We start from the raw sequence: 19,434 nt of genomic DNA on the forward strand, positions 1-19,434 counted from the left end.
CTTCACGATTGTTTCGTTTTGTCAGGAAGCTGGTGTTTTTCACTAACATCAGTAATTCTAATAATCTCTTCCAGACTCTAGGCGTTTGCTGTTACTTTTCTGACTCAATTTTTTTGGTTTGCTCTTCTACCCCTCAGTTTCAAAGTCGAATATTTGTGTTATTTTTCTGATGTTTTACTCTCAGGTGTTTGTGTGTGTGTGTGGGGGGGGGGATCGAGAAGAGAGAGAGAGAGAGAGAGAGAGAGAGAGAGAGAGAGAGAGAGAGAGAGAGAGAGAGAGAGAGAGAACAGAGAGTATATTTATATTTAGGTTTTTTTTTTTTTTTTTTTTTTTTACAATGGGAGCCCTTTCCACCTTAGGAGATACTCCACTTGATCCTTTAGCACTCCCTGGCTGTGGAAAACTTTTCCAACCACACAGTCCTTTTCAGTGACTTTTCCACTCCTGGTTTTATTTTGCCTTCTCAGTGCTCACCATTTTTCTGCTCTAAGGAGTGTGCTGCTATGGAGAGGACTCTGAAGCAACTCTTCCTCTTGCTCAAGATGTGTATCAGGCTGTTTGTGGGTGAGGACAGGTGTGGCGGATGGTCCAGGACTGTTGGTACAGAGCCCAGTGGACCCTCTCTCTATGGCAGAGGACTGCAAAACCTGGCTAACAGTTCTTCCCCTCTGGTAAGCTCCCTCTGTGTTATGTCCAGAAATCGATTGTTCACAGTGAGTTCTGGCAATTGTCATGTGAGGACATGGCCAGAAATTCATTGTTCATAGTGAATTCTTGTGATTGTCATGTGATGACTGAGCACAATCCATCTGATACCATTGTTTGGGTGAATTTATTTTTCTCTTCAGAGAACAGATTACTAATACTGTCCAAGACTAGTGGCTAGTCATACTGTCTATTTTTGAACTTGGAGTTAGAAATGAGACAGTAGCCGTTTGGGAGTTCAGTGGAGTGTGAGAAGACCAAAATCTTCATATCTCCCTGTTAATTTATCCAGGTGAGTTTCTCTTTTCCTCTGTTTCTTGTGTGCTCTATCTCTTTGTCCCTTTCAAATCTGTTTTGAAAAGAGAAGGCTCAACTCAGAGAGCCAGAAAATACTTGTAAACTCTTGACTGCTGCAAATTACCTATGAGCAGACAGTGCATGATACAACAGGTTGGTCGAAATACAATAGCACAGATGCCAAATAAAACCTTTCCCAGAAGCCTGGCTCCAGTCTGTGCCAGGAATAGAGCTAAAAAGCTTTATAAAAAGTCATCTTGTTTTCAGTACAACTTGCATTTTTAACGCTACCTCTCTTTTGTGTCCATCTGAAATGAATTTTGCCTTCTCTGGTTCATTTTCTATTTCAAGTGACACTTTCCTTTCTAAATAGTAAAACTTTCCTCAGTTTGATCTCTCAGTATTGTTAATATTTTTAAACTTCTTTTCTATGTATCATTTTGGAGAATTTGATTAAAAGAAACTTTCCATTTCCTCTTTAATTTCTTTTAGAGGCTTTCTGGGAAACTATTTCTTCAAGAAAAGTATTTAAATTTGTAACGGCAGATTTAATTTTAGAAATTTCTTGTAAAATGCTAACTTTTGGCAAATATTGTTCCAAGAGTTTTGGGAGACACACACATACACACAGAACATTGACACATTGACTCTTTACTCAAATTGAAAGAAATACAGATAGATGGGATATAATGAACTATCTCTAGTTAGACTGTATGAGCAGGATTTTATAGCCATGAAAAAAATTTGAAATAAGTTGTGTATCTTTGGATGGGATTATCCTTTTCCTTGTGGCCACCTTTGTTCTCCTCTGCATCTCCACTCCTAGTTTTATTTTGCCTTCTCAGTGCTCAGCATTTTCTTGCTCTAAGGAGTGACCATAATTTTTGTCATGCAATTACTATTATTTTTATTTTATTTGGTTTTGGGGCTACACCTTCCTGTTCTCAGAGCTTCGTGCTGGCTCTGTGCTGATGAATTACTTGTTCTTAGTGCTTGGGAACTATTCATAAGACCTGGGATTCAACCAGGTCAGCTGTGTGCAAAGCAAACCTTATCTGCTGTATGATTTCTCCTTCCCTGTCTAGTCAGTTTTTATCAGGTCAGAGTTCCACTGTTTCCTTCTGTTAAAGTATGTCATTGAGTGCATCTGCTTTATGGAATTTTTATCTTATATCAAGTAGATTCTTCCCTGTACTGGATCAAACATGTAACCTATGGAATTATATTTGCTTGTCTAGAGCTAACCCTCTGACTCTCCCATCTTCTCTGCCTCATTTCCTATCAATAGAAGTAGTTAAAAATAGATCACCTTGTTTATGTGCCTATGTGGGTTATAACAGAAATGACATTCATATACCATAGAGAAAGTATTGAGAGGGGTATGACAAAAAATATTTTTGAAATTATATTATATATGTTTAGGCTACATATTTATTGCCTATCATACATGCAGTCCAGGGCAAGATTCTCCCAGCCCCCTCCCCCCAACACACACTTTTTTATGTTCTGATAGTATTTGACTCATACTCAGTGAGGATTAATAAGGTTATTTCCACAAAGTATATCAAAGATTATTATACTTATAGGGGATGCCTGATTAAGTCTGTTTTATTATCATTAGAGATGCATAGCCTTGGAAAAACATTTTTCTTTTGCTTTTGAGAAAAAAAACACAGAGCTTCTCTGTGAATATTTTTAGAATTTCATCTCTGATGAGTATTTACTGTGGTAAGTCTTAAAGATATGTGATGAATTGGAATGACTTTGTGAAGAAAGAGGAGTGTTGTTGTGATGTAAATAAAAACAGGGCAGAGAGAGGAAGAAAAATTTTGCAACTGTGGCAGGTGACAAAACCTTAGAGAATGAGGACCAAGGGTAAGGTGTCTCTAAAACTAAGTCTGTGTGGAAAGTGTGTACAATTTATGAGGATGATGACAGTTCTTACTTTAAAGGCAGTAAAGTTATAAACAGGGTCAACTTGATTACTGCTGCAGAGCATCTGTGTGCCCACTCATGTGGGGCTAGCTTGTCCTGGCAAAGGTTGTTCCAGAAGAGAGAGCTTTGAAAACTTTGGGAGTATTTGGAGATACAAACTCAAATGGCTGAGGGCAAGCTTTTACATTTTTGCAATTTTGCCCAATTTTGATCCCTAGCACCATGTGGTCACCCAAGCACAGATATTGAAATAACCTCTGAGCACTGCCAGGAATGGTCTCCAAATTAAAAGCAAATAATCTACCAGCAACAACAAAAAGTCTTTGTGGGTAAATCTTTGTTGAAGACTCTTAGAGTAGTGTTAGCTTTACATAGAGCTTTTTAACTGAAGCAGCTAAATACTTTCCTTTTCATAACAGGGAATTCTGAATAAGATGCAATGAGAAAGTATAGATTTATTTATGTTTTTGAGTTGTTGTGGAATTGGGAACATACCTACTGGTACTCAGGGCTTACTCTTATATCTGTGCTCAGGGATCACTCCTAACAGTGCTTGGGGACCAGTGTTGGGGACAGAGCAGTTTTATAAAGCGGGAGGGGCAGCATACGAAGCAAGTGCCTTAGACCTTATGCTCAGCCAGAAATTGGAGATATCTATTTTTAATGACTTGGAAGTTTTCTATCTCTGTTGATAATTGGACTCTGTCTTACCATTTATTAACTCTGAAACATCACTGTAAGCTATATTAGCTATTCCACTATTATAAAATTCTGAAGATCAGCAAGACATTAAGACACTGAGATCAGACAGTGCTCTTATTACAATATTCTCATAGTTGTAGAGTTCCCTCCTTTACTCTTATAGCAGCTTGTGCAACTGTCCTTTTTAACATGGTGCAATGGAACCATTGTTTACTTACCTCTACCTCTTACTGAATTCTGAACCCTTTGAGGACAAGTGAAGTGTCATATGCTTTGTTTGTCTCAACCCTAATATGATTCTTACCAGATCTAGATACCCTGTAAATGTTCCTCAAGTTGTACTTAGATTAAACCCTGTACCATATGACAAGTCATCAAAATATTGAGGTGATTTTCCAGCTCCTGTGAATGCTGATATTTTATGCCTCTTCCAGTTTTTGAGTAATTTTTTAAAACTTCAGGCTTGTGTATTTCTTTTTTGTTGCTTTTTCATCTAGTCCAGCACTAGAACTTTGTAAATTTTTACTAGATGACCTCTGATGCTACTTAATTGAAAGACTATTTCCACTAAATTGGTAAATTTAATCATTTTACTCAGAAAGAAAGAAACTCCATGTTATTTTCCCTTTTTTTCAAAAATATCTAAAAAAGTCCAGATTCTTCTGGAGGATTAACACTAAGCACTCTGTATTTTCTTATGATTATTAAAAAAAAACTCAAGTGCACATTTAAATTAATTCAGAAACAGAATAATTCTGAAATAAATTTAGAAATTGGATTCTGGAGTCTTTGAACATGACCATTAACCATATAATTAAACAGCATGAGAATGCTTTCAGAAATATAGATCCAGGTTTCCAGAGGAAATAATTTTCTTTCTTACCAATGACTATGGCTGGAGCAATTGCACAGCAGGTAGGGCATGTACCTTGCATGTGGCCGACCTTGGTTCCATTCCTCCCCTCCCCCTCGGAGAGCCTGAGATACTCTCAAGCTACCGAGAGTATCCCACCTGCATGGCACAGCCTGGCAAGCTACCCGTGACATATTCAAGATGCCAAAAACAGCAGCAACAAGTCTCACAATGGAGATTTTTATTGGTGCCCACTAGGGCAAATTGATGAACAACGGGAGGACAGTGGAGTGCAGTGCTATCACTGACTATAACTTTGCAAACTGTCTATTTTCTTCCTGAACCATTGATAGTGGTGAGTGATTTCTAACTTCTGTATCTGTTCTAAATGGAACCATCTACAGCAACTTCTAAAAACTTGGGGTGGCATTCTTGAATATCCCATTAATTAAGAATTCACAGCCCTGTTTCTCCTTCATTCTCCTCCATGGCCTGTTCTGTCGGGTTTTGCTCCTCTTCCTTAGTAACAGAAACTGAAATTAGAATTCTAAGTGGAGGCATCACTCCCGGAGGATCCTGAGAACACAACACTCTTCTGAACTTGTTGTCTTTCAGAGCATCTGTCAGTAATAACTAACTTGTTAAAGTGAGGACATTTTCCCATTCTGTCACTCAGAAATATTACTTTACCCTTGGGCAAAGAGTATCTCTGTAGAAGGACGGGTAGTTGAAATGTTCATAGTCAGTAAACCACTGTGAATATTAACAAATATTATTCTCAAGTATCCTAATAATAGGTAACTCCAATAGAAAGTCCCTTAGTGACTATATTAGTCTCCACCTTACTGGGCTGTAATGACTATTGATTGGTTTACACCATAGCTATCACATTATAATCTGTCAGTGAAATTTAACATTACTATTTGTAATAATAAGTTACTGTCACTGTCCTCCCCTTGTTCATCAATTTGCTTGAGTGAGCCCAGTAACATCTCCATTTTGAGACTTGTTACTGTGTTTGGCATGTTGAATGCGGGCGAGATACTCTCAGTAGTTTTCCGGGCTCTCGAGAGGGGCAGAGCAATCGAACCTGGCTCGGCCAGGCTGGCTATGTGCAAGGCAAATACCCTACTGTTGTACTATCGCTCCAGCCCTGTAATAATAATAAGTACATATGCTAATTATTTGACTAAGTTTCTGGAAGACCTGGGGAGGAAGCAATGATTTGGTCCAATAAATAGGCTGAGAACTGTTGAATATTGTCAACAGTCATGTCAGTGAGCTTGTAGATCCTTTATCATTTTCTTCCTTGAGATTCTGTGCTCAGCAGAATTTGATTGCAGATTTGTCAAGGAAAACTAATTTAGAGTCTCCAGCTAAGCCACACCCATATTCATAACACATAAAAACTGGAGAGAACATATTTCAAATCTTTTCATCTTGTAATGATTAATTATGTAGCAAAAGCTGAAAAATAGTTTAGGAAAGCCATTTCAGATGATAGCACAGTGTCAACAATAGATAGAGAAGGGCAGATCTGGAGCAGTGTTAGCACTTGCCTGTAGTGATACAGGTGATAAGTAATAGTTGCAGCTCACCATAGTCTCCGTGAATATTTCCTTCTACATTTTCCCTGCAGCTTTCAGTTATCAGAGTCCTATTTGACTTTTGTAGGTCAGTCTAATTTCAGACCCAGTGTCTCTTCCACTGACCGATTCCACCGTAGTTCAGTCTTCTGCTTATACCTATATCTGAAGAAACGCTCCATGGCCCTGAAAATTTCAGGAAAGAATTCAACTTAATTATTTTATTCCTTAAAATTCAGCATACCACTTTTAAGTACAGCTATAACTTGAAAGGCAGCATTGTACAATTTCCACTTGTCAATATCTTGGCACAGATAACTTTACAAAATAACAGGACTGGGTTCTGAGATATAAGAACATAGAATAGAATGCCTGTTTATATGTCTGGCAGAAGAGAAGGAAGAAGAATGCTTACTTTAGTGATGAGTGCTTGGCACTTTGTTGAAGCTCAGTAAATAATGAATTAACAGAAAGATATTAAAACATGTGCAAGAAGACTTACATTCAGGGGAAGAATATTAGAATGCAGGAAGTTTGGAGGAGGTTAGGGTAGTTGAGGAAGGAGGAAATAGGAAGATAAATTAAAAATCAGCATTACTGGTAAGCTAAATGTGCAGTTTAATCATGCTATTTCATGCTTGACTATTGGAGAAAAACAACAGACCATGAAAGAGTCAAAGTAAACTGCATTGTTAAAGAATCTGACAATTGAAGGTACATTTTATTGCTTAGGGAAAAAAATGGGTTAACTTGTTCTTTCATTATTCAGCCAGCAACTATAGATAAAGTTTCTGGAGAAATATCACTCAACTTAGTATCTGAGAAATTTCAATTGAAAGAGGTTTCCAGCAATGTTTTGTGATCACTTGATCACTTGACATCCTGTTACTCATCCATTCGCTCAAGCGGGCTCCAGTAACATCTCCATTCGTCCCTGTCGCGTGCTAGTGTAGCCCAATGGCATCTGCTTGTTCTAGGAACACGGAGAGCCTCAAACTGACCGTTGATGGTCTTGACAAGTAGTCTGGCCATCTTGTAGGTGAACGGCCACAAGATCATTTGATGTGCCATGGAATCTAGTCGGTAACAGCTCTAGTCCAGCAGTCGTCTCCAAATCTCATTATGTGTCCAGTGCATCTGATTTTCGATGCCTTGGCAAATGAGACATTGTCCCTGATTCTTGATCGTCAACAGAGATTGGAGCGCTGGATTCTTTCTCTCATTTGAGTGAAGTGAGATACTCCAAGCATAGCTCTTTTGATTCCTCTTTGGGAGACCCGAATAGCGTTCTCATCCTGTTTTCATAGGCCCCAAATCTCTGAGGCGTATGTTAATGCAGGAAGAACAGTGGAATCGAAGACATGGGCCCAGAGCCAGAGGTTCTTCGTCCTCTTAGCTATTTCTCTGATGCTCTTGAAGGCATCCCAAGCCACTCTCTTCCTCCTGTACAACTTAGGTGCCAGGTCATTCATCATGTTGACTTCTTGACCTAGGTATACATAACTGTTGCATTCGGAGATGTTCATCCTGTTGAGAGTGAATGGAATGTCAGGAACAAAACTTTTCTCATAAACATTGTTTTTTATCAGATTCAGCTGTAGTCTGACCTTTCCACACTCATGGTCGAAGTCAACCAGCATTTGTGCTGCTTGTCTAATGTTTGGTGTTATTAGAATGATGTCTAGAGCAAAGTGGAGGTGGTGAAGTTGTCGATCTTCACTCCCATTCCTTCCCATTCCAGTCATTGCATGATGTTCTCGAGGGTGGCACTGAAGAGTTTCGGTGAAATGGCCCTGCCAAACCCCTCTCTTGACGTCAGTGATCACTTCTCTGTAGAATGTTCAGATCCTGGTAGAGAATCCGTAATACATCTCATGGAGGATCCTGATTTATTGAGTTTGAACACTTTGTTTGCCTAATGCTTTGATGACTGCTTCTGTCTCAATAGAATCAACAGCCTTCTTTAAATCAATGAACGTTAGAGCAGCATCTTTAACTCCCGAGATACCTCAATGAGCTTGGTTATCATGTGGATATGGACGATCGTGCTGAATCCTTTGCAGAATACAGCTTGCTTGCATGGTTGTCCTTAATCTAGTGTTCTGCCAATCCTATTCAGGATGACTCGAGTGAACAGCTTGTAGATGACAGACAATAGGCAGATGGGGGATAGTTGCCAATGTCGTGGATGTTTCCCTTCTTGTACAGTAGTACAACCCACATCATATTCAATTGATGGCTTTGCCTGACTGATTTCGCTGTTGTCCCAAAATTCCAAATGGGATCAGACCACCGTCTCCTTTGTGCAAAATTATACTTCCTGAAGTGGGGAGAAAGGGCTGCAAAGTTTAAGAAGAGAAGTCCTAGAACAACCACCAACTGGGAGCTCCTTGGCACTATTTTAGCAACATGGGAAGATGCTGTCATTGACAACATTGACAAGGAATATGATCAAGTGGTTCAGCACCCCCGTGATTGTGCAAAGAACGCTAAGAGAGAGATAGCCAAAAAAACCATCTGTCTTTAAAAACTCTTGAGCTTATTCGCCAACATGACTTGGTGTAAGCCTCAGGCAACCGCAAGCGAACATCCGAGCTCACAAAACAGTGCAGAGAAGCGATCAAGGAAGACCTCAAAGAGAGAAGAGCAGCAGTGCTGGCAGATGCGGCAGAAGCTGGGAAAGGCATTCCCAATGCCCGCCCATCCTTTGCCAACTACAAGACCAAGATGACTGCCCTCCGACGTCCTGATAAATCTATCACATCTTCCAGAAGGGCAATGGAGAAGATTATTCATGACTTCTACTCAGATCTCTTCTAGCCACGTCCACCTGCCCACATACCAAATTCCGCAGGATAAATATGTCCTTCCCAAAGTTCTCCCTTTTGAAATCTGATATGTTATTTGGTCGGTAAAGAAGTGAACAGCACCAGGCCCAGACAAGGTCAGACCTGACAACCTGAAGAATTTGCTGTCAATTCTCATCAATACTCTGGCTCGGCCCTTCACACACTACCTGTCTGAATGCAAGGTTCCATCCCAGTGGAAAACCAGCAGGACTGTAGTACTGTTTTGTGATAACAGTTGAAATTAAAAAAAAAAAAAATTAGACCTTGGCATGAAAAGAAATCCCCATTTAATTTATGTTTGGCATATTTGAAGAGTTTTCATATTGGGATTTTATTGAGCTGCATCTAATGTTATATTAGATAGTCTGTGTTTACAGGTAGCAGAAGGAATTGTAAGATTATTGTAATTAAAAACTTTCAGCTAATAATGGAATGCATTAAGTAACAATGCCAAGAAGGATTAAATATTTCTTGCTTCCCATTCCTAATTTTACTATTGTCAAATCTGTTTTATTTTATAATTCTCCTGGCATGATTTAACATCTAGTTTAATTTTACTGCTTTAATATTCTAAGGATAAAGATTAAGAATTTTGTCTGTATCCTCTTCAAATCATAATTTTTAAAAAAATTTTTTTACTCAAATGTGAAAATAGTGATAGCCTTAATTTTAACTTAAAAATAAGAAAAATGAATTAGGCATCATTTTGATGATATTAAATCTTAATGCATATTTTATATTTTTAAATAAAATAAAAATTTCAAAAAGCAAAAAACAAGGGGGAGCTGGAGCAATAGCATAGTGGGTAGGGCGTTTGCCTTGCACGCGGCCTACCCAGGTTCAATTCCCAGCATCCCATATGGTTCTCCTGAGCACCGCCAGGGGTAATTCTTGAGTGCAGAGCCAGGAGTAACCCCTGTGCATCGCTGGGTGTGACCCAAAAATCACTGTCACTGTCCTCCCGGTGTTCATCAATTTGCTCCAGCAGGCCCAGTAACCTCTCCATTTTGAGACTTGTTACTATGTTTGGCACAGTAACAAGTTATGGGTAGTTTGCCAGCTTTGCAGTGCAGGTGAGATACTCTCAGTAACTTGCCTGTCTCTCCAAAAGAGGTGGAGGACTCAAACCCGGCTCGGCCGGGCTGGCTGCATGCAAGGCAAACGCCCTACCGCTTTGCTATCACTCTAGCCTGACCCAAAAATAAAAAATAAATAAAACAAAATTTTTAAATGCTCTGGGATCATATTTTATAATGAAAAACGTTTTTACACTGTGTGCTGTGTTTGGAATGTCCTTTGGTAATTCATGCTTGCAGAAAGAATGAATATTTCAAAATTCTACCCTTTACACAATATTCAGTAGTTACTAGTGAAGTCAACATATTGCTTGATTGTCTTCATTATTACTTTATTACTATATTACAACTTGTGTTTAACTAATAGCTTTATTGGGGGGGTGTTATCCTTCCAATGTACTGAAACTTCCAGAAGACTCAGTACAGCTGTTCCTTATAATGACACTGCCTCATTAGTTTGATGCATTTGAGCATGCATACTAATAAGGACAGTCAAAAGGAAAAAAAATGCTTTATTTTGTTCTTCCCTAGTGTTCCTTTAAGAAATAAGAACATTTGCCACCAGTGTATGTTGCAGTTAAAATGTAACCAAAGGAAGAAATTCAGGAAAAGACACAGATGGCCTCATTGGACTCTGGAGGAAGCTCTTGTCTGTAGTAGTGGCGCTTTCTCCCCGGTTTATCTATTTACACAGCATAAAAATTAATTTTTCAGGTAACACTTCTATAGCCATAATTACATCAGGACTGTAATTTCCTAGTGTAGGCTAATTGATATTCAGTTAAAAAATAACCTAAGAGTCTCCAAGTAATCTTGTGGCCCCTTTCTATTAAGAGATTTTCCTGAACTGGAAGGTAACATGCATGGGTGGTCAGTATTCACTTATATTCCTGCTTTAACGTTTGTCATGCATCACAAATTGCACCACAGAGTCCTCCTTTTTCTGAGTGGAAGGAGGAGGAGATATGCTCCCCTAGAGAAATCCTAAATTGGATTTTCTGGACCATAACTGACATTGATGATTGTGTCTGTAATAGACTTGGAAAGCAGTTTTTCCCCCAACTGTGGAATCTTCCATTTGTTAGAAAGTGATGGCTGTAGAAGAGTAGATACTCATGTTATAAAATTTGAAATTTAATGCTCATTCAGTTTCACTAAAATGTTTTCAGAGAGTTCCTATGTGTGTTGACAACATCTAAAAAGAGGGAAAAATAACTACCTAATATTTGCAACTGAATTTTGATCTCTTAACACAAAAGAGTTTGAATGGCTGAGCAGTTGAAATGTGTTTTGTGATACATTTTCAGTATTCTATGTACATACACACACATACACATACTCAACAAAACACACATTGGTTTTTGGGCCATCTCTGGTGAGGCTCAGGACTTACTACTGGCTCTGAAATCAGGAATTATTCCTGGCAGTGCTTGGGAACTGAATGGGATGCTGAGGATTGAACCAGAGTAGGCCGTGTGCAAGGCAAGTACCCTACCCTCTGTACTACTGCTCAAACCCCAGGACTCTGTATCCTCATTCAGTAGTAAAATCTTTTAAATTGGAATTATTTTATTATTCTGCTATTATTTTTAATTTATCTACTTCTATAGATTTCCTAAACTTTCATCTATATCAACTGCAAAGAGAAAAGCTTAAAATTTTGATGATGACATGGTATTAAGAAGTTGAAAATCAGCAGTAACCCTTTTTTGAAAGAATTTAATAAAAATATTATAAGTGTTATAAAATAATTGATTTAAATATATATATACACACTGGATTTATACACACACACACACATATATGTGTGTGTGCGTGCGCATGCGCGCGCGCATGTGTGTGTGTGTGTGTGTGTGTGTGTGTGTGTGTGTGTGTGTGAGCACCAGGGGCCATTTCAGCAATTCTTGGACAATTGGACTAGTATTTCAACTTGTGGGTTCCAAAAAAAAAATGGGCAAGTTCAGGTCCTATGGTTCAGGGGATTACTTGCCTGGCTGCACATACTGGTGGTTCTCCTGAACTACATTCCTGGCCTTCAACTTTAAATTTTATGGATAATTTGTGTTAATTATTATAAATATTCGAAGGAGTAATAGACAGGAAGTCTAGTAGTGAACAAATTTCTAACTGTAATGGTCGTGACAGAGCATTGAATGATGACTCTTCCAGTTAGCATAGTGTATTTATTATACTAGGACTTTCTTATGTTTTAATTAAATGAAGATATTTCTATAAAAAGGTATATGCTGAATTAATCCAACTTCATTTCTAACAAAATCCTGTCTCTCTTCAGATATAAGCAATGTGTTCCTCAATGGAATTAATTTCTTCTTTTTCAAATGGTCAGACAATTACTTCAAGTAAAAGTTTCAAATTAAAGTTCATGATAGATGCTCAAAACTCACCTCCTCCCTGAACCACTTCTCCCTTCCCCAGTTTGCAAAAGATTTAATTATAAATATTGTTTAGAAAAGAAAGGTCAATCCAGTTGCTTACAAATCAAGATGAAGAGCTTTGTCTCCAAATATATCAAGTGGTGCCAGAAAGAACTTTTCCACCTTATAAGGAATTTTTCAGCCGTAAACCACAGACTGATTTCTCTTTCTAGCATTTTCACTGAAGTATGTATGCCTTGAATGATTATTCTGTCAACTTGAATGGACAACTTTCTAGTTATTTGTAAACAACCATGTATAAGAGTGAGCATGGAGGTGGAGGGAGAGAAGTATGTTGTTTTCCTGGTTTTAATTTCCTTATTACAATGAATTCCCCACCCCACAGCAGAATGGGCAAAAAATATATTTGGTTGTAAATCTGCTTGTCACTTTGGGAGAAGATGGAAATAAAACATCTTTGGAGATATGCTACATAAATAGGGTGAATAAAATTTGATTTCGGTGGCACAGCTTCACCCTAAGATGTTCATGGGGATCTGGGGGCCATTTAGTATTAAGCCGGGCTGTGAGATCTGGATAAACAAATGCTTCGTTCTGACTTTTCAGTGCTGCTTGGGCCAATCAGTTCTTGGGACCACCAAAGCCACATCTAGTGGTGATAGAGGGTTGATCTCAGAAACTTTTGCATCATGCACTCTATCTTTATGGCTATATCCCTGGACCCAATTTTTTTTTTAATTTTTATTAGTGAAACACCATGAGGTACAGTTGTAAATTTACAATTTTTTGTGCTTGGATTTCAGTTATATAGTAATCTAGTACCCATCCCACCACCAGTGCCCATTCTTCACCACCACTGATCCTAGTATATCCCTCCCACCCCCATCACCCTCCATCCAACTCTGCTTCTGTTATTCTCTCTTTCCTTTTGGGTGCTGTGGTTTGCAAAAGATGCATTGAGTGCCAATCATGTTCCGTCTATAGTCTACTTTCAGCATGCATCTCCCATCCTGGGAGGATCTTCCCAAAACCCTTTATTTGGTGCTCCCTTCTCTATCTGAGCTGCCTTTTCCTCTCGCATGTGCACCTGGCCTCCAAGCCATGGAGTAAACCTCTTGGTACTTATCTTGGCTACTCTTGGGTGTTAGTCTCCTATTTTGTTACTTTGTGTTCCCCAGATGAATGCAATCTTTCTATGTCCCTCTCTATCTGACTCATTTTGATTAGCATGATACTTTCCATGTAGTACCACTTGTATGTAAATTTCACAACTTCATCTTTTCTAACAGCTACATAGTACTCCACTGTGTAGATGTACCAAAGTTTCTTTAACTAGTCATTTGTTCTCGTCACTCAGGTTTTTTTTTTTTTCAGATTCTGGTGTAAACAGTGTTGCAATGAACAAACAAGTGCAGATGTCACTTTGACTATACTTTTTTTTGCTTCTCTGGGATATAGTCCCAGGAGTGGTATTACTGGGTCAAATGGGAGCTCAATTTCTAATTTTTTTGAGAACCATGCATACTGTTTTTCAAAAGGGCTGAACCAGTCGGCATTCCCACCAGCAGTGAAGGAGGGTCCCTTTCTCACCACATCCGTGCCAGCACTGGTTGCTTTTGTTCTTTTGCATGTGGGCCAGTCTTTGTGGTGTGAGAGGATATATCATTGTTGTTTTGATCTGCATCTCCCTGATAATTAATGATGTAGAGCATTTTCTCATGTGCCTTTTAGCCATTTGGATTTCTTCTTTGAGAAATTCTCTGTTCATTTCATTGCCCCATTTTTTGATGGGGTTGGATGTTTTCTTCTTGTGGAGTTCAACCAGTACTTTGTATATCCTTGATATCAACCCCTTGTCGGATGTGTATTCAGCGAATAGCTTTTCCCATTTTTCTGACTGTCTTTGTATTTTAATCACTGTTTCTTTTGAGATGGAAAAGCTTCTTAGTTTAAGATAGTCCCATTTGTCTATCTCTGTTTTCACTTGCTTGACCAGTGGCGTGACATCTTTGAAGGTACCATTGGCTTCAATGTCATGGAGTGTTTTGCCAACTTTGTCTGCAATATACATTATGGATTCCGGTCTGATGTTGAGGTTCTTTAATCTAGTTTGATCTTACTTTTATACATGATGTTAGGCAGAGATCTGAGCCCATTTTTTTGCATGTAGCCTTTCAGTTTTGCCAGCACAATTTGTCAAAGAGGCTTTCTTTGCTCCACTTCACATTTCTTGCTCTCTTGCCAAAGATTAGATGATCATATGTTTGGGGGTAGATGTCAGTATATTCAACCCTGTTCTATTGGTCTGCAGCTTTTCCTTTGTTCCAGTACCATGCTGTTTTAATTACTAGTGCTTTGTAGTAGCGTTTGAACTTAGGGAGGTTGATCCCTCCCATTTTCTTTTTCCCAAGAATTGCCTTAGCTATTTGTGGGGGCTTATTGTTCCATATGAATTTCAGGAGTGTTTGCTCCATTTATTTGAAGAATGTCATGGGTATCATTATAGGGATCACATTGATTTTGCACAATGCTTTGGGAAGTATTGCCATTTTGACAATGTTAATTCTCCCCATCCATGAGCAGGGGATATCTTTCCATTTTCTTGTGTCCTCTTTTATTTCCTGAAGTAGCATTTTCTAGTTTTCTTTGTACAGATCCTTTACTTCCTTAGTTAAGCTAATTCCTAGGTACTTGATTTTCTGGGGCACAATTGTGAATGATTTTTTTTTTTATGTCACTTTCTTCTCTCTCACTATTTGTGTATGGGAAAGCCATGGACTTTTGGGTATTGATTCTTAAGAGTGGTCATGGTATATTTTTTAAAGGTAAAAATCAATCTAGCCTAAAATTACATAGTCTTATGATTCAGTGGTGGTCTTTGGCATATTGATCTTTTATTTATGAATAGGAGAACAATAACTTTCTGAGAACTATCTTGGTACTACGGATAGGTATTCCCTTATTTATCTCCATGTTCAGCTGGAGTGGCTGCTTCAAACATTTGATCTTGTCAGACTCATCAACTTTCATAAGAAAATGTCAATTCAGTCTTGGAACTGAGGAACTGTTAAAACATATGACTTTGCACTTAACCTGAAAAGCAGAAATTGCTGCACTCCAGGTACTTGTCAGGGAATAAAATCTTCAACTTACTGCCATTCAACATTTATCAGGAGCTCAGCTGAAAAAAACAATATTTATGAAAGATTATCTGAAGGGCATACAGTTGTCCAGTTACCCTTAAATCTACCCCTATCTAAGTCAGACAAATGGAGATTAGATAATACTGTTCTAGTTAGTATAGGAATTCTTTCACTGAACTGTACAGTGGCTTTTGCTGCATGATGTTAGAATGATTGGATTTTGAAAACTGTTTTATTATGAGACTGTTGCTAATTATTCACTTCCATACCATTTTGTCTTTGTGAAGGCCAATAGGGCATTTTTTTTGCACTGCTGTACAAAAAATGGATGTTTTCCCTAGAAACTTTGTTTATATGTACATAAACACTGAATTATTACTGTTTGTGCCTTTTCCTTTCAAGTTTTTGTAGCAAGTATAAAGATAAACTTTTGGGGCTGAGAGAGCACAGAGGGAAAGGCATTTGACTTGCCTTTATCTGACCTTGCTTTGGTACCCAGTACTACATATAGTTCCCCAAGAACTGCCAGGCTGAGCACAGAACCAGAAGTATGCCCTACACATACCCAGGTGTGACCTAAAAACCAAAGCCAAAAATCAAATTAAAGTTGTAGCCTATTTCTGCGAAGCATTCAAAAGCTTCCACCTATATTCTTTTAATATCTTGTGTCTGGTCTCGCCTCCTTGTTTTCTTATTATTTACCCATTTTTGTGTCTAAAGTGATAAAGAACAAGAAAAGTTTTAAAGAGCTCATTGCTGGAAACTTGGTAAATCTTGGATTGTGAAGAATAATGATTCATTTGAAGACTATAATACCGTGATCTATAGATAAAATCAAATGTAATTTTTCTTTAGAAATCTATCTCATGTTGTTAAGGTTTATTGAGGTATCAGACTCTCACTAGCATTCAAAGATTATACTCCAATGAGCCACTTATGTTTCTTAGTCCTCCACTGAGGAAAAGAGTCTTTTGTAGAGTTAAAAAGAATTTGCTTATGGGATAGACAAGCATAATATGGAGTCTAGACATGATAAAGAGGTAGGATACATAGGAATTATTTTGCTTTAAGAGTCCTGCTCAGAAATTGTTCAGGAACATCTGAGACTGAAGCTAACCAATCAGGTTAAATATTGGCACTGGGCTTCCAAGTAAATGAGTTTGCCTTGCCAGTAGTCACACAGATGTCTTTTTCACAACTTGTGTCAAAAATCTGTCATGTAAGTCACTCTTTCAGGGGAAGAAATAAATGCTACAGAAATTATAAACCTTAATTTTTATCAAATGTTGAATTTTATTTTTAAAGTTATGTTTAAAACAATGTTTTTCAATCTCTGCTCTGTGGAGGATAATAAGAATTTTCCTTCACCATCCTAGGATGTAGGAGACTGTAATGTAAATGTAATTCAAGGAGTTTCTCATGATGTTAAAGTTTCTTCATGTAAAACTTTGTGGTATGTTTTGAGATGATTATTTGTACTTCTTTTGAGTTTTCAATCTATCAGCTACAATGTTGTGATAACATATCCGAAAAAGTGACCCTTATAATTGGATAATAACAATAACTACTAGCAAGCGAATTTATAGGTCTGAGAAGTGATTCTCTATGTCTGACTAATATATTTGTTCAGGTGAATTGATGTATTAATTCGCATGAACAATACACATTACAGTTTGTACAGTAAAATTATTTGCTTGGTGGTTATTCAAATTCTGGAAACTACTTCCCAGAATAATACTGACTTTTTACATAGCCTTCCCAACACCTTCCCTGTCCCAGTAAGAAAGTTAAGCTACTGTTTCCCATAAAATATTGTCACTTTATAAATGAGTCCTTTGAAAACATTGAGAAGATAAGAAGATAATTACCCACAGCTTTGTGAAACAATATGGAAAGATTAGTATGCTTCACTGATGTGAAGAAGATGACAGCTGGAACCCTTTAAAAGATTAACTTCTGCAGCTCAGAACCCTGACATCTCCAGTTGTCAGTAGCAACACCACCTTCTCAGGTTGTTGATTGGCACTGAAAGGCACTTGCCAGCTCCTCAAATTTATTTAATAGACTGCAGCACAGTGAGAGTCATGAGGGTTTTTATGCGGTGTCTACTGCTCTGCTTTGTCTTCAGGAAAGAAGTTTAAATAATTATCTACTGTTTCTAGCCATCCTTTTATGAGGACACATATTTTCAATGGCTCCCTTGCATGTTGTACATGCATGTGGTCACACAATGTCTCTGTCACATCCCAGATCCATTATGAATAGCTGATATGAATGGGGCCAGCATTACTGACAGGTTAGGACAGCCTGTTACTACAGTAAGCACACTGGATTCTAACCAATTTTAGACACTGGGTTCCCAAGGTCATGTAAATCACACTGCTTTGTGTCAGTGAATGGTCACTATTAGAACAAGGGAACTTCGTGTTTGTGTGTGTGTGTGTGTGTGTGGGTGCGCGCGCGCGCGTGTGTGTGTACATCATTGAACTTTCTGTAGCACTTTCAGTTCTAATTTATTTTTTGACACTGGAAAAATAACAAATATGCCTTGCTCAGATAAGGTGTGCATAGTAAATATTTTAAAGAAAGGGGAGGTTTTTTTTTTATTACAGTCTATGATAAAAGCAAAACTTTGTCTAACCTGTATAATAGAGTTCAGAAAATTTCTCTTCCTTTATAATACAATCAGATTCCATGATCTCTCTTTCAGAATGTTAGCACTGTAGCACTGTCCTCCCATTGTTGATTGATTTGGTCGAGTGGGCCCAGTAACGTCTCCACTGTGAGACTTGTTGTTACTGTGTTTGGCATATGGAATACGTCATGGGTAGCTTTCCAGGCTTTTCTGTGTGGATGAGATACTCTCGGTAGCTTGCCAGGCTCCCCGAGAGGGGCATAGGAATTGAACCCAGCTCAGCTGGGCTGGCTGCATGCAAGGCAAACGACCTACCGCTGTGCTATTGCTCCAGTGGCATCTTTCAGTATATAGTTTCTTTATAGTTCTTTTTTCTAGAATGTGTTTTTATTTTTTTTGTTTATGTTTAATTATTTTTGTAGTCACATATTTCTAGACCATTATATTATTGTATTTTTGGATAATGGCTAATGTTTGAAATAGAAAGTTGCTTTGTAGCAAATTTAGTGGAGGACATCACTTTACCAAGGTGATAAGTTTAGTTTAACTTACTCTTCTTTTATAGCATCCATGCACTAAAGCACGATTGTGCCTCAAAATAATGTGCATGTTTTATAAAGGAGCATCTAACTGGGACTAGAGAGTTAATACTGGGGCGCTTGCCTTGCATGTTGCTGACTTAAATTTGATCCCTGGCATTCCATATGGTATCCTGAACCCCACTAGGAACAATTCCTAAGCACAGAGTCAAGAGTATGCCCAGTGCACCACCTGCTGTGTTCCAAAAAGAAAACAACAACAATAAATAACAATAATAATACTAATAATAATAAATAATGTAGGAGCATCTTTCAATGATTTGAAAAAATTTGGGGAGGAGTTTGGAAAGCTCTGCCTTATGGTGGTGGAACTAGTGGGGGGCTGAAACTACTCAAAGCTCAGGGTTTGGGATGGGGAGTCACTGCTTCTTACACTGCTGGAGAACCATGAGTTGGCACAGAAGAAACCTGGACTCATAAACTGAAAGCAGGCATTCTAGCCTTTTGAGCTGCCTCCTTGGCTTCTGAAAAAAAAAACAAAATTTTATACAGGCCTCCATAACGGTGGGTTGGTGAGGTTTCTTATTTCTCCCCTTGATGCTTAGACTGGTGGTTGTAGTTTGTAGGTTCATTACTTGGCCTGATGCAGTGTTTTGGGGGCCCAGTGGTACTTGGAGGCCACTAGAGCCTTGTGATGCTTGTAAGGTTGTCATGTGGT

This window comes from Sorex fumeus, unplaced genomic scaffold, assembly GCF_029834395.1.
Source record: "Sorex fumeus unplaced genomic scaffold, SorFum_2.1 ptg000098l, whole genome shotgun sequence".
Classification (NCBI taxonomy): domain Eukaryota; kingdom Metazoa; phylum Chordata; class Mammalia; order Eulipotyphla; family Soricidae; genus Sorex; species Sorex fumeus.